Genomic DNA, 15,302 nt, shown 5'->3' with positions numbered 1-15,302 from the left:
CCGAATTGGTGATAGCGCCTGATGGAGTAAGAAACTGTTGGAGTAAGAAAATGGTGTCATTTTGCTAACGTGTTTAGCTAATAGATTTACATATTGTGTCTTCCCTGTAAAACATTTAAAAAATCTGAAATGGTGGTTTTATTCACAAGATCTGTGTCTTTCATTGGGTGTCTTGGACTTGTGATTTAATGATATTTAGATGCTACTATTTAATTGTGACGCTATGCTAGCGATGCTAATCAGTGTGGGGGGTGTGGGGGGTGCTCCCGGATCCGGGTTAGGTACTCTGTAGAGGTTAAGGAAAGAAATTCCACAAATTAACTTTTAACAAGGCACACCTGTTAATTGAAATGCATTCCAGGTGACTACCTCATGAAGCTGGTTGAGAGAATGCCAAGAGTGTGCAAAGCTGTCATAAAGGCAAACTGTGGCTACTTTGAAGAATCTCAAATCTCAAATATATTTTGATTTGTTTAACACTCTTTTGGTTACTACATGATTCCATATGTGTTATTTCATAGTTTGATGTCTTCACTAGTATTCTACAATGTAGAAAATAGTAAGAATAAAGAAAAACCCTTGAATGAGTAGGTGTGTCCAAACTTTTGACTTGTACTGTATGTAAATTAGATATTTCTGTATTTCATTTTCAATAAATTTGCAAACATTTCTAAAAACGTGTTTTCACTTTGTCATTATGGGGTATTGTGTGTAGATGGGTGAGAAAAACAAATGTTTAATACATTTTGAATTCAGGCTGTAACACCACAAAATGTGGAATAAGTCAAGTGGTGTGAATACTTTCTGAAGAAACTGTAAGCCTTTATTCTAACTATGATCTTAGACTTTAAATAAGGAGCTTTTTACAATCACAGTGAATGACAACGCCTGACACCGATTGCCTAGAGCCAAGGTACCCAAAGCTTCCCCCACCCCCGAATCGCTCTCCCTTCATCCCTCTCTCCCTCTCTCTCTCTCACCATCCTTCCCTCCCCTCTACACACTGCTACTCTCTCTCTGCCTCTCTCTTCTCCCCCTCCCTCATCAAAACATCCTTCTCTTCCTCCTATCTCCAGTAATAACATTTGTCTCCAGCTTCTCGGATCCGTCCCACTCTTCTAACACACAGGCATGGAGAGCAGAGCAGCGGTGTCTACTAACTAGTTGTCATGAATGCTGGATATCATTGTCCCTTACAGGAATAAACAGAGACAGGGAGAAGTAGAGAGAGAGAGAGAGAGAGAGAGAGACTCAGGCCTGCACTGGGAGAGTGTATAGGGAAGGGAAACATAACCCTTCCCAATGAAAATGGTTTATGTAAGTCTGATGTATTGTGGGAGTAAAGCATCAGACATAATACTTTTTCAGTATGCAATACTATTAACAGTGAGAGGGTGGAAGTAGGACTCTTGGCATTGGTCAGAAATACTGTTGAACCCGGTTCCCTCCTCTTTATTGGTCTTGGGAGCAAGATCACATGTCAATAAAAAAGGAGAATCAGCCAGAATCAGCCAGATGTATCGAGACATTGACTGTTACATGCAGAAAGACCAAGTTAAGGATATACATAGGCTTCACTTACGCAGGCAGCCCATTGTGATCTTTTTTCCATTAATTGGTCTTTTGACCAATCACATCAGATCTTTTCACATCAGATCGTTTTCAGAGCTGATGTCATTGGTCGAAAGACCAATTACTGAAAAAAATATCAGAATTGTGCTGCCTGTGTAAATGCAGCCTTGTTGGAGAGGACTAGGGCAGGAGGACTGTCTCCTTCTGGTTGATCTACAGTGTCCTGGAAACAGACACACACAAACATACATACAGGGGAGAGGGTTCAAAGGGGAATCTCAACAGTGTAAGCTTTTTCTCTGTTCTTTTTTCTTCCTTTTTTCTTTTTGAATCCTCTTTCCTTGCCCGCTTCACAAAATGCATTGGAGAAGAAGGTCAGAGGGGAGGGACCTTAGACCTTTTCCTCCAATACGGTTGAGTGAGGAATTGCAGAAAGGCCCTACAGTAGAAATTGGGGGTGATGTAGGAAGCAACTGGGGTTGATTGACACAACGCTCAATAACAAAGCGGGATGTTGGTACGCCGACCAATAGAAAATCTGCATTTTGGAACTGCTACTCACACTGGAGGCCAGCTTCTCCAGAGGAGTGCCAGAGATGTTGCCAAAGTTCTCCACAAAGTTACAGGGGGACACAGAGCACCCGCAGGACCTTCTCGTCGGCCCCGGAGACGTACTGGAAACGCCCCACCATGGCCAGAAACTGCATGTCATATCTGTGTATCTGGGGGTGAGAGATCTGGTGTCAGGTAGGCTGTAGTTAAGATACAGAAGACAGGGGGGGGGGGGGGGGGTTAGAGATACTGAAGAGATACTGAGGTATATTATTATAGTGAGATATCTGGTGCCAGGTGGGCTGGGGGAGGACAGGGGGGTAAGAGGTAGTAAAGAGATACTGAGGTATAGTATTATAGTGAGATATCTGGTGCCAGGTGGGCTGGGGGAGGACAGGGGGGTAAGAGGTAGTAAAGAGATACTGAGGTATAGTATTATAGTGAGATATCTGGTGTCAGGTGGGCTGGGGGAGGACAGGGGGGTAAGAGGTAGTAAAGAGATACTGAGGTATAGTATTATAGTGAGATATCTGGTGCCAGGTGGGCTGGGGGAGGACAGGGGGGTAAGAGGTAGTAAAGAGATACTGAGGTATATTATTATAGTGAGATATCTGGTGCCAGGTGGGCTGGGGGAGGACAGGGGGGTAAGAGGTAGTAAAGAGATACTGAGGTATATTATTATAGTGAGATATCTGGTGTCAGGTGGGCTGGGGGAGGATAGGGGGGTAAGAGGGGTAGTAAAGAGATACTGAGGTATATTATTATAGTGAGATATCTGGTGTCAGGTGGGCTGGGGGAGGATAGGGGGGTAAGAGGGGTAGTAAAGAGATACTGAGGTATATTATTATAGTGAGATATCTGGTGTCAGGTGGGCTGGGGGAGGATAGGGGGGTAAGAGGGGTAGTAAAGAGATACTGAGGTATAGTATTATAGTGAGATATCTGGTGCCATGTGGGCTGGGGGAGGACAGGGGGGGTAAGAGGTAGTAAAGAGATACTGAGGTATAGTATTATAGTGAGATATCTGGTGCCATGTGGGCTGGGGGAGGACAGGGGGGTAAGAGGTAGTAAAGAGATACTGAGGTATAGTATTATAGTGAGATATCTGGTGCCAGGTGGGCTGGGGGAGGACAGGGGGGTAAGAGGTAGTAAAGAGATACTGAGGTATAGTATTATAGTGAGATATCTGGTGTCAGGTGGGCTGGGGGAGGACAGGGGGGTAAGAGGTAGTAAAGAGATACTGAGGTATAGTATTATAGTGAGATATCTGGTGCCAGGTGGGCTGAGGGAGGACAGGGGGGTAAGAGGTAGTAAAGAGATACTGAGGTATATTATTATAGTGAGATATCTGGTGCCAGGTGGGCTGGGGGAGGACAGGGGGGTAAGAGGTAGTAAAGAGATACTGAGGTATATTATTATAGTGAGATATCTGGTGTCAGGTGGGCTGGGGGAGGACAGGGGGGTAAGAGGTAGTAAAGAGATACTGAGGTATATTATTATAGTGAGATATCTGGTGCCAGGTGGGCTGGGGGAGGACAGGGGGGTAAGAGGTAGTAAAGAGATACTGAGGTATATTATTATAGTGAGATATCTGGTGTCAGGTGGGCTGGGGGAGGATAGGGGGGTAAGAGGGGTAGTAAAGAGATACTGAGGTATATTATTATAGTGAGATATCTGGTGCCAGGTGGGCTGGGGGAGGACAGGGGGGTAAGAGGTAGTAAAGAGATACTGAGGTATATTATTATAGTGAGATATCTGGTGTCAGGTGGGCTGGGGGAGGATAGGGGGGTAAGAGGGGTAGTAAAGAGATACTGAGGTATATTATTATAGTGAGATATCTGGTGTCAGGTGGGCTGGGGGAGGATAGGGGGGTAAGAGGGGTAGTAAAGAGATACTGAGGTATAGTATTATAGTGAGATATCTGGTGCCATGTGGGCTGGGGGAGGACAGGGGGGGTAAGAGGTAGTAAAGAGATACTGAGGTATAGTATTATAGTGAGATATCTGGTGCCATGTGGGCTGGGGGAGGACAGGGGGGTAAGAGGTAGTAAAGAGATACTGAGGTATAGTATTATAGTGAGATATCTGGTGCCAGGTGGGCTGGGGGAGGACAGGGGGGTAAGAGGGGTAGTAAAGGAAATGTTAGAAGAGGTCTCCTGTGGCTGCATCTCTAATGGCGGCCCTATTCCCTATAGTGTAATACCAGGGCCAATTGTCCAGGGCCCACGGTTAGGAAATGTGGCGGTAACAAATACATGCGCATATCTTCAACAGAAGTATCCATCTTCAGATAAATATAGATTTTTTGCAGTTTTATGTAGTCCTGGGAATTTTTCCCCCCACAATAGGTATTATTCAAAGTGGTACTGAACTAAAATTCACATTTTCCTTCAAAAACCACCTCAGAGAGAAATAAGCAATTTGAATGTGGTTACGTGCCTGAACACGAGACAGAAAAACGCATTTTCCCTTCTTAACAAGGTTTTCCTGCCAGACAGACACATTATAGTATAAACTTAAACAACAAATTGTTGACTCCTTGGAATCTTAACAAGTACTCTATGAGAAAATGTTACAAGTGTTCATGCAGTAGTATACAAAATAAAAAATGTTCTTGTGGTCAAATAGAATTGCAGTATGGTTTTATTAGTAGGGCTCGGTAGGGGCATCAACATGGAAAGGTTAGCGTTTTTCATCATGCATCTTGTTCTGGAGGAAACTCTGCAGATTGGTCACTAGCTGGCATAACCACAGTCATAAAATCTGATTTAAACCTAACCTTAACCTAAACATTAACCACACTGCAAACCCTAATGCCTAACCCGAACCTTAAATTACGACCAAAAAGCTTGCCAATTTTGACCCTGCAGTTGGCCGGCCTATTTAAAGGGAAATCTTTCAGTTCTGCCTTCAGGACAAGACTAATGACACTAAAGTCCACTTGCTCAATGTGATGTCTATAGGTACTTTTGAATATGCCTCTATTTTCTGTATACAGTGCATCTGTGGGTCTGCCTATAGGAATGAAAGGGGTCTATAGGTTACATCAAGGCTCTCCAACTCTGTTCCTGGAGAGCCACTCCAACCCTATTCTAGCGCACCTAATTCAAAAAGGCTTCTCAACAGTTTTTACCCCCAAGCCATAATACTCCTGAACAGGTAATCAAATGGCTACCAGGACTATTTGCACTGCCCCCCCCCCCCCCCTCTTTATCGCTACTGCTACTCTCTGTTCATCATATATGCATAGTCACTTTAACCATATCTACATGTACATACTGCCGCAATCAGCCCGACTAACTGGTGTCTGTATGTAGCCTCGCTACTTTTATAGCCTCGCTACTGTATATAGCCTCGCTACTGTATATAGCCTCGCTACTGTATATAGCCTCGCTACTGTTATTTTTCACTGTCTTTTTACTGTTGTTTTTATTTCTTTACTTACCTATTGTTCACCTAATACCTTTTTTTCACTGTTGGTTAGAGCCTGTAGGTAAGCATTTCACTGTAAGGTCTACACCTGTTGTATTCAGCGTACGTGACAAATCAACTTTGATTTGATTTGCTGGTTGATAAGATAAGTCAGGTTAGTTACAACTGGGCTTAGAGTGAAAACCTACAGGACGGTAGCTCTTCAGGAACAGGGATGGAGAGCCCAGGGTTACATGTACCTGTGTTTTGTCCTTCCTCCTCCAGGGTGTTAATAGCCTGGTGGTCTGGTCTGACCCCACACTGAGGATGAAGTCCCCCTCAGGGTCCCACCGCATTGAAGTGACCAGATATCACCAGCCCTGGACTCCACTCCACCTGGGACCACACACAGACATAACCTTGTTGCACAGCTACGGAACCTCATCCCTTCTTCCCACTATCCTGCCGACCCAACCACACTGTGCTGTAGTGTTGTCACATTTTCTTTGGGGGGGAAAAAAACACTAATCAAAATTCACTCTAGGGTCCTTTAAACCTACTTTTGTAAAATATTGTGTGCTATATGACTTGCAAAATTAACAAATGTAACTCTGGGTGACAATTTAAGGCTGTTTTTCCAACATTAGGACTGTTTTTCAGTCCGCTTCACGTTTTGTTTCCTTTCCTTCCTTACTCCCTAGTATCGCGACGCCGGTGTCATGACAACCCTACTGTGCTGACCCAGATATTTTCCTTTCACATTGAACCAGGCCAGTACATCTCCGCTCAGCTCAGTAGTGTAAAACAACAAGGGTAACAGAGTAGTCAGCCACTCAGTCAGGTCTGGTTCCCAGGGTAACAGAGTAGTCAGCCACTCAGTCAGGTCTGGTTCACAGGGTAACAGAGTAGTCAGCCACTCAGTCAGGTCTGGTTCCCAGGGTAACAGAGTAGTCAGCCACACAGTCAGGTCTGGTTCACAGGGTAACAGAGTAGTCAGCCACTCAGTCAGGTCTGGTTCCCAGGGTAACAGAGTAGTCAGCCACTCAGTCAGGTCTGGTTCCCAGGGTAACAGAGTAGTCAGCCACTCAGTCAGGTCTGGTTCCCAGGGTAACAGAGTAGTCAGCCACTCAGTCAGGTCTGGTTCCCAGAGTAACAGAGTAGTCAGCCACTCAGTCAGGTCTGGTTCCCAGGGTAACAGAGTAGTCAGCCACTCAGTCAGGTCTGGTTCCCAGGGTAACAGAGTAGTCAGCCACTCGTTCAGGTCTGGTTCCCAGGGTAACAGAGTAGTAGCCACTCAGTCAGGTCTGGTTCCCAGGGTAACAGAGTAGTCAGCCACTCAGTCAGGTCTGGTTCCCAGGGTAACAGAGTAGTCAGCCACTCAGTCAGGTCTGGTTCCCAGGGTAACAGAGTAGTCAGCCACTCAGTCAGGTCTGGTTCCCAGAGTAACAGAGTAGTCAGCCACTCAGTCAGGTCTGGTTCCCAGAGTAACAGAGTAGTCAGCCACTCACTCAGGTCTGGTTCCCAGGGTAACAGAGTAGTCAGCCACTCAGAGTCAGGTCTAGTTCCGAGGGTAACAGAGTAGTCAGCCACTCAGAGTTAGGTCTAGTTCCGAGGGTAACAGAGTAGTCAGCCACTCAGAGTCAGGTCTAGTTCCCAGGGTAACAGAGTAGTCAGCCAATCAGTTAGGTCTGATTCCCAGTCAAACACTGACAATCAGGGTCTTTAGTCAGTCTAATTACACTTTGCACAGTCTCTCTCGAACAGTGTGGCTGACCGGGAACTCACTGTGATTAAATCTAATTTGAGATAGACCCACCACAGTGCAGCTCAATCAGTAGTCTATAGAATAGAATATAATAGGAATCTCACCTTTTTGCCTCCAGAGATGTAGAATAGAGAGAGAGAGAGAGAGAGAGAGAGAGAGAGAGAGAGAGAGAGAGAGAGAGAGAGAGAGAGAGAGAGAGAGAGAGAGAGAGAGAGAGAGAGAGAGAGAGAGAGAGAGAGAGAGAGAGAGAGAGAGAGAGAGAGAGAGAGAGAGCGAGACAGACAGACAGACAGACAGAGACAGACAGACAGACAGACAGACAGACAGACAGACAGACAGACAGACAGACAGACAGACAGACAGACAGACAGAGAAATGGGGCAGTCGTCTGACATGATCTAAAGTAAACCCATGGCTCCAGACAGTCCACCTAAACTCACACACTGGCATCAGCTGTGTGATGAGCGATCCCTTTTTTAGGTCAGACATTTTGCATCAGCGCAGCATCACCGCAGATCCAATAGAAATCAACACTGGGTGCATCCCAAATGGCATTGTATTCCCTACATAGTGCACTACTTTTAAAACCGGACCTGTAGGGCTCTGGACAAAAGTAGTGCACTATATAGAGAATATGGTGCCATTTGGGACGCACTCTTTATTCTGCCCTTTATTTTAGACTGTTTGAGTAGTTTATTTGGGTCGCATCTCTTGGGTCACCTCTAAAGCACACAGTGTATAATGAAGCTGTAGGGAGTCAGAGCAGTGGGGCCAGGACTTTTTACTGACCATGTGACGTTACAACCAGGGAAAACTCTGGGCCCTAGTTATAAGGTTGGTGCTATCCCGGATCCTTTGGACGTCGCTACCCTAATCCTAACCCTTACCTTAACCCTTTTAAAATGTCAACTTCAATGGGGTAGGGACGTTGCAAGGACCCGGATAGCAAAGACCTTAGTTCTAAGCTGGTCAGGGATCCTGGATAGCAATGACCCTACTTTTAGGCTGGTCAGGGATCCCAGCTAGGAAGAACCCTAGTTCTAAGCTGGTCAGGGAAAACACCTGCCCCTACAAATTAGTAATGACCACTAGATAATCCCAGATGTCTCCATCCAACCATCTCTTATTAACAAACACCCAAACAAATCAGACACTCAAGCCAGAAGAAGTAATTATGCAAAGCTGTAAGACTCATTATTAGAAGGGAATCCATTTTGTTATTTTTGGAAATTAATTTATCGTCTAATGCGATAATGAAAGCAGTCACAGCGCTCCATATCACATTAAAGAAATGGGCACCAAAAAGGGCATAGCTCGAGAACATATTAAGACTTCACTAGGATTTGTTTAACTTGGTTTCGGGTGAGAGAGCCTTTGACCTGGGAATGTAATCGCTCCATAGATCTTACAAGTAGGTTACATCCAAATGGCACCCTAATGCTATATAGCGCACTACTTTGTAGGGAATAGGGTGTCATTTGGGATGCACTCTAACCCGTCTACCCTCTATATGACTATAAGCCTGTATTGGAAAATCCCATTAATTTGAAAATGATCAGTAACACCAGCTGTAACAGCCAAGAGAATACATTATTTTCTTTCAAGATCACAACCACATGCTCCATATTTTAAATAATGCTATATTTAATTATGTAGAGAGAAAGTATGTAGTTCAATGTATAAACTAGAGCCAGAATGATCTCTTTCACAGGATAGGTGAGTGGGATAAGTCTATCAGGGTCCATATTCAAGAGTGCTGATCTAGGATCAGGTCCCCTCTGTATATATAATATTATTCAGTATAATGGAAAGGCTAAGCTGATCCTAGATCAGCACTCCTACTCTGGGAGGCTTTATGAATAAGGGCCCCGATTTTGACAATTTTCCAATGAAGTCATTTGCCAATTAGCAATAAACAAATTAAGATGACTTAAGCGGTAAACAAGTAAATTTCAGGCAGAGCGAATTGTGGGGGGAAAGAGGATTATAATTGAGTGATAACATTACGACGTAAAATAAAGATAATTTTATGCAAACGAAGTCCTCACATGTATGGATTAATCCAGATCCTGACACTAATATCCATGGAAAAACAATACTAAAAACGAATCAAAATAACACAAGACAGCCTACATTAGAAACACTGTTTCTTGTGGGTTGTGTAACCAGTGGCATTTGCGGTAGGATTAAAGGCCCAGTGGAGTTAAAATTTGTATTTTTCTGTGTTTTATATACAGTTAAGTGCCAAAATAATGGAAACACTTGAGTAAATGAGGGATATAAAGTATATTGAAAGCAGGTGCTTCCACGCAGGTTGGGTTCATGAGATAATTGAGCAATTAACATCCTATCATGCTTAGGGTCGTGTATAAAAATGCTGGGCAGGCCATTATTTTGGCTACCATGGCCTGCCCCCATAGGATGACAATGCCCCCATGATGAGCATAAAAACCATATACCATGACTGTTGCAGTCAACAGATCTCATCCCAAATGAACACTTATGAAAGACTCTGGAGCGGCGCCTGAGACAGTGTTGTCCACCACCATCAACAAAACACCAAATTATGGAATTTCTCGTAGAAGAATAGAGTTCCAGTCACTTGTCGAACCTATGCCAAGGTGCACTGAAGCTGTTCTGGCTTGTGGTGGCCTATTAAGACACTATGTTGGTGTTTCCTTTATTTGGTAGTTACCTGTATATTTCCACACTATGAGGTTGGCTTAATACTGTAAAAAAAAGGCCCTTGTAAGAGCTGTTTGAAAAGACAGCTTCAAATTCCAGCCTGTTTTGGTGGGCTGAAGTTTTGGCCTGCCTGGTGACATCACCAGGCTGTAAATTAATTAATAGACCAATAAAAAAAGAGAGTTTGTATTTGTATTTATTATGGATCCCCATTAGCTGCTGCCAAGGCTACTCTTCCTGGGGTCCAGCAAAATTAAGGCAGTTATACAATTTATACAAAAAAACATTACAATACATTAACAGATTTCACAACCCACCTTGTGCCCTCAGGCCCCTACTCCACCACTACCACATATCTACAGTACTAAATCCATGTGTACAATTGTGTATAGTGCATATGTTATTGTGTGTGTGTGTGTGTGTGTGTGTGTGTGTGTGTGTGTGTGTGTGTGTGTGTGTGTGTGTGTGTGTGTGTGTGTGTGTGTGTGTGTGTGTGTGTGTGTGTGTGTGTGTGTGTGTGTGTGTGTGTGTGTGTGTGTGTGTGTGTGTATGCATGTGTCTATGTTTTTTTCAAACCTCTCAGTTAATAACAGTAGTTTTCAGTTTTCCACTCCCTACTCAGACCCCTCCCAGACAGTAGAGAGAATAACTTAACTTAGCAGGCGTTTCTTTCTTTCTGGTCCTGACGAGAGGGGGAACAAATCGTTGAGTGAGGTTCTCTTCTGCACTGTTCAACCAATCCAGTAAATGTGGAGGAGTTAAGATGGAGTCAGTGTCGCCTTATTAATGTCAAAAAGCAGAAGTCGGGTCCTTTCACCTGAAAATTGGATGGAGAGAGAGGAGACAGAGAGAACAACTTATTCTGCTCCCTCAGCACTTTGGCTGTGTCAAATCTATCTAATATCTGTGTTAAGTAATACATGGGCACATTCCACTATTCTATGGAATGTAATCAATTGTTCAGAAGTTTTGCGAAATATGAGAACTCAGAATATTATTCTGGCCTCAACAATAGTCAATGAATTAATCAGTTTCCCTTGTTTGGATTGATAAAGTAGTATTTGTAGTTATAGCAGACTAGTAGTAGTAAAGTGCATACAGAAAGTATTCATACCCCTTGACTGATTCAACATTTTGTTGTGTTACAGCCTGAATTAAAATTTGATCAAATAAATTCTCACCCATCTACACACAATACCCCATAATGACAAAGTGAAAACATGTTTAGACATTTTAGCACATTTATTGAAAATTAAACACAGAAATATCTTTATTTACACAAGTATTCACAACCCTGAGTCAATACTTTGTAGAAGCAACTTTGGCGGCGATTACAGCTTTGAGCCATCTTGGGTATGTCTTTATCAGCTTGCACATGTGGATTTTGAGATATTTACCCACTCTCCTTGCAGATTTTCTCAAGCTCTATTAAATTAGATGGGGAGCGGCGAACAGCAATCTTCAAGTCTTTCCACAGATTTCCAAATGGAATTCAAGTCTGGACTTTGGCTGGGCCACTCAAGGACTTTCACATTATTTTTTTGAAGCCATTCTAGTGTTGCTTTGGCTGTATGCTTGGGGTCATTGTCCTGTTGGAATGTAGTTGAAGTCGGAAGTTTACATACACCTTAGCCAAATACATTTAAACTCAGATTTTCACAATTTCTGACATTTAATCCTAGTAAAAATGTCGTCTTAGGTCAGTTAGGATCTCCACTTTATTTTAAGAATGTGAAATGTCAGAAAAATAGTAGAAATAATTATTTATTTAGGCTTTTACTTCTTTCAGCATATTCCCAGTGGGTCAGAAGTTTACATACACTCAATTAGTATTTGGTAGCATTGTCTTTAAATTGTTTAACTTGGGTCAAATATTTCAGGTAGCTTTCCACAAGCTTCCCACAATAAGTTGGGTGAATTTTGACCCATTCTTCCTGACAGAGCTGGTGTAACTGAGTCAGGTTTGTAGGCCTCCTTGCTCGGACACGCTTTTTCAGTTCTGCCCACACATTTTCTATAGCATTGAGGTCAGGGCTTTGTGATGGCCATTCCAATACCTTGACTTTGTTGTCCTTAAGCCATTTTGCCACAACTTTGGAAGTATGCTTTGGGTCATTGCCCATTTGGAAGACCCATTTGCGACCAAGCTTTAACTTCCTGACTAATGTCTTGAGATGTTGCTTCAATATATCCACATCATTTTCCTGCCTCATGATGCCATCTATTTTGTGAAGTGCACCAGTCCCTCCTGCAGCAAAGCTCCCCACAACATGATGCTGCCACCCCCATGCTTCACGGTTGGGATGGTGTTCTTCGGCTTGCAAGTGTCCCCCTTTTTCCTCCAAACATAACAATGGTCATTATGGCCAAAAAAGTTATATTTTTGTTTCATCAGACCAGAGGACGATTCTCCAAAATGTACGATCGTTGTCCCCATGTGCAGTTGCAAACCGTAGTCTGGCTTTTTTATGGCGGTTTTGGAGCAGTGGCTTCTTCCTTGCTGAGCGGTCTTTCAGGTTATGTCGATATAGGACTCGTTTTACTGTGGATATAGATACTTTTGTACCTGTTTCCTCCAGCATCTTCACAAGGTCCTTTGCTGTTGTTCTGGGATTTATGTGCACTTTTCGCACCAAAGTACGTTCATCTCTAGGAGACAGAACGCGTCTCCTTCCTGAGCGGTATGACGGCTGCGTGGTCCCATGGTGTTTATACTTGCGTACTATTGTTTGTACAGATGAATGTGGTACCGTCAGGCGTTTAGAAATTGCTCCCAAGGATGAACCAGACTTGTGGAGGTCTACAATTTATTTTCTGAGGTCTTGGCTAATTTCTTTTGATTTTCCCATTATGTCAAGCAAAGATGCACTGAGTTTGAAGTTAGGTCTTGAAATACATCCACAGGTACACCTCCAATTGACTCAAATGATGCCAATTAGCCTATCAGAAGCTTCTAAAGCCATGACATCATTTTCTGGATTTTCCAAGCTGTTTAAAGGCACAGTCAACTTAGTGTATGTAAACTTCTGACCCATTGGAATTGTGATACAGTGAATTATAAGTGAAATAATCTGTCTGTAAACAATTGTTGGAAAGATTACTCGTGTCATGCACAAAGTAGATGTCCTAACCGACTTGCCAAAACTATAGTTTTTTATCAAGAAATTTGTGGAGTTGTTGAAAAACGAGTATTAATGATTCCAACCTATGTGTATGTAAACTTCCGACTTCAACTGTAAATCTTCGCCCCAGTCTAAGGTCGTTTGCACTCTGAAGCAGACTCTCTTCAAGGATTTGCCTGTATTTTGCTCCATTTATGGTTCCCTCTATCCTTACCAGTCTCCCTGCCGCTGAAAAGCATTCCCATAGCATGATGATGCCATCACCTTCCTTCACAGTAGAGATGGTGTTAGACGGTTAATGAGCTGTGCCTGGTTTTCTCCAGACATAGTGCTACGCATTAAGGCCTAAGAGTAAAATGTTTATCAGACCACAGAATCTTTCACATGCCTTTTTGCAAACTCCAGGCATGATGTCCTGTGCCTTTTTCTCTGGGTTGGCTAGTGTCTGGCCACTCTCTCATAAATCCCAGATTGGTAAAGTGCTGTAGACTGTTGTCCTTCTGGCAGGTTCTCCCATCTCAGCCAAGCAACTCTGTAATGCTGTCAGAGTGGACACTGGGTTCTTAGTCACCTCCCTGACCAAATTCCTTCTTACCCGGTAGCTCAGTTTGGTCGGACGGCCAGCTCTAAGCAGATACTGGGTAGTTTTATATTTTTGATGGAGACCACTGTGATCTTGGAAACTTTCAACACTCAATAAATTGTTTTACACCCTTCCCCAGATCTCAATTATATCTCGGAGATCTACGGACAGTTCCTTGGAATTCATGGTATAGTTTCTGCTCTGACAACTATGGGATCTTATATAAACAGGTGAGTTTCTTTCTAAATCATGTCCAAACAATTGAATTGGCCACAGGTGGACTCGTATTTATTTTATTTCACCTTTATTCAACCAGGTAGGCTAGTTGAGAACAAGTTCTCATTTGCAACTGCGACCTGGCCAAGATAATGCAAAGCAGTTCGACACATACAACAACACAGAGTTACACATGGAATAAACAAACATACAATCATTAATAAGGTAGAAAAATCTATTTACAGCATGTGCAAATGAGGTAGGATAAGAGAGGTAAGGCAATAAATAGGCCATGGTGGCGAAGTAATTACAATATAGCAATTAAAACACTGGAATGGTAGAATGAGCAGAAGATGAATGTGCAAGTAGAGATACTGGGGTGCAAAGGAGCAAGATAAATAAATACAGTAGGGGGATGAGGTAGATTGGATGGGCTATTTACAGATGAGCTATGTACAGGTGCAGTGATCTGTGAGCTGCTCTGACAGCTGGTGCTTAAAGCTAGTGAGGGAGTTAAGAGTCTCCAGCTTCAGTGAATTTTGCAGTTCGTTCCAGTCATTGGCAGCAGAGAACTGGAAGGAAAGGTGGCCAAAGGAAGAATTGGCTTTGGGGGTGACCAGTGAGATATACCTGCTGGAGCGCGTGCTACGGGTGGGTGCTGCTATGGTGACCAGTGAGCTGAGATAAGGCGAGGCTTTCCCTAGCAGAGACTTGTAGATGACCTGGAGCCAGTGGGTTTGGCGACGAATATGAAGCGAGGCCCAGCCAACGAGAGCATACAGGTCACAGTGGTGGGTAGTATATGGGGCTTTGGTGACAAAACGGACGGCACTGTGATAGACTGCATCCGATTTGTTGAGTAGAGTGTTGGAGGCTATTTGTAAATGACATCGATGAAGTCGAGGATCGGTAGGATGGTCAGTTTTACAAGGGTATGTTTGGCAGCATGAGTGAAGGATGCTTTGTTGCGAAATAGGAAGCCGATTCTAGATTTCATTTTGAATTGGAGATGTTTAATGTGAGTCTGGAAGGAGAGTTTACAGTCTAACCAGACACCTAGGTATTTGTAGTTGTCCACATATTCTAAGTCAGAACCATCCAGAGTAGTGTTGCTGGATGGGCGGGCAGCGATCGGTTGAAGAGCATGCATTTAGTTTTACTTGCATTTAATAGCAGTTGGAGGCCACGGAAGGAGAGTTGTATGGCATTGACGCTTGTCTGGAGGTTAGTTAACACAGTGTCCAAAGAAGGGCCAGAAGTATACAGAATGGTATCGTCTGCGTAGAGGTGGATCAAAGAATCACCAGCAGCAAGAGCGACATCATTGATGTATACAGAGAAGAGAGTCGGCCCGAGAATTGAACCCTGTGGCACCCCCATAGAGAATGCCAGAGTTCC

The 15,302-nt window shown here is 43.5% G+C and overlaps 1 pseudogene; it reads right to left on the bottom strand.

The window, feature by feature from the left end:
* Positions 1 to 1,701: 1,701 nt before the first annotated feature.
* Positions 1,702 to 15,302, bottom strand: part of LOC129830523 (elongator complex protein 2-like) — a 48,179-nt pseudogene continuing 34,578 nt past the window's right edge.

Source organism: Salvelinus fontinalis, chromosome 32 (assembly GCF_029448725.1).
Source record: "Salvelinus fontinalis isolate EN_2023a chromosome 32, ASM2944872v1, whole genome shotgun sequence".
NCBI classification, from domain to species: Eukaryota; Metazoa; Chordata; class Actinopteri; order Salmoniformes; family Salmonidae; genus Salvelinus; species Salvelinus fontinalis.
Note: the sequence above shows the minus strand (reverse complement) of the source record. Positions and strands in the feature narration are given on the sequence as shown.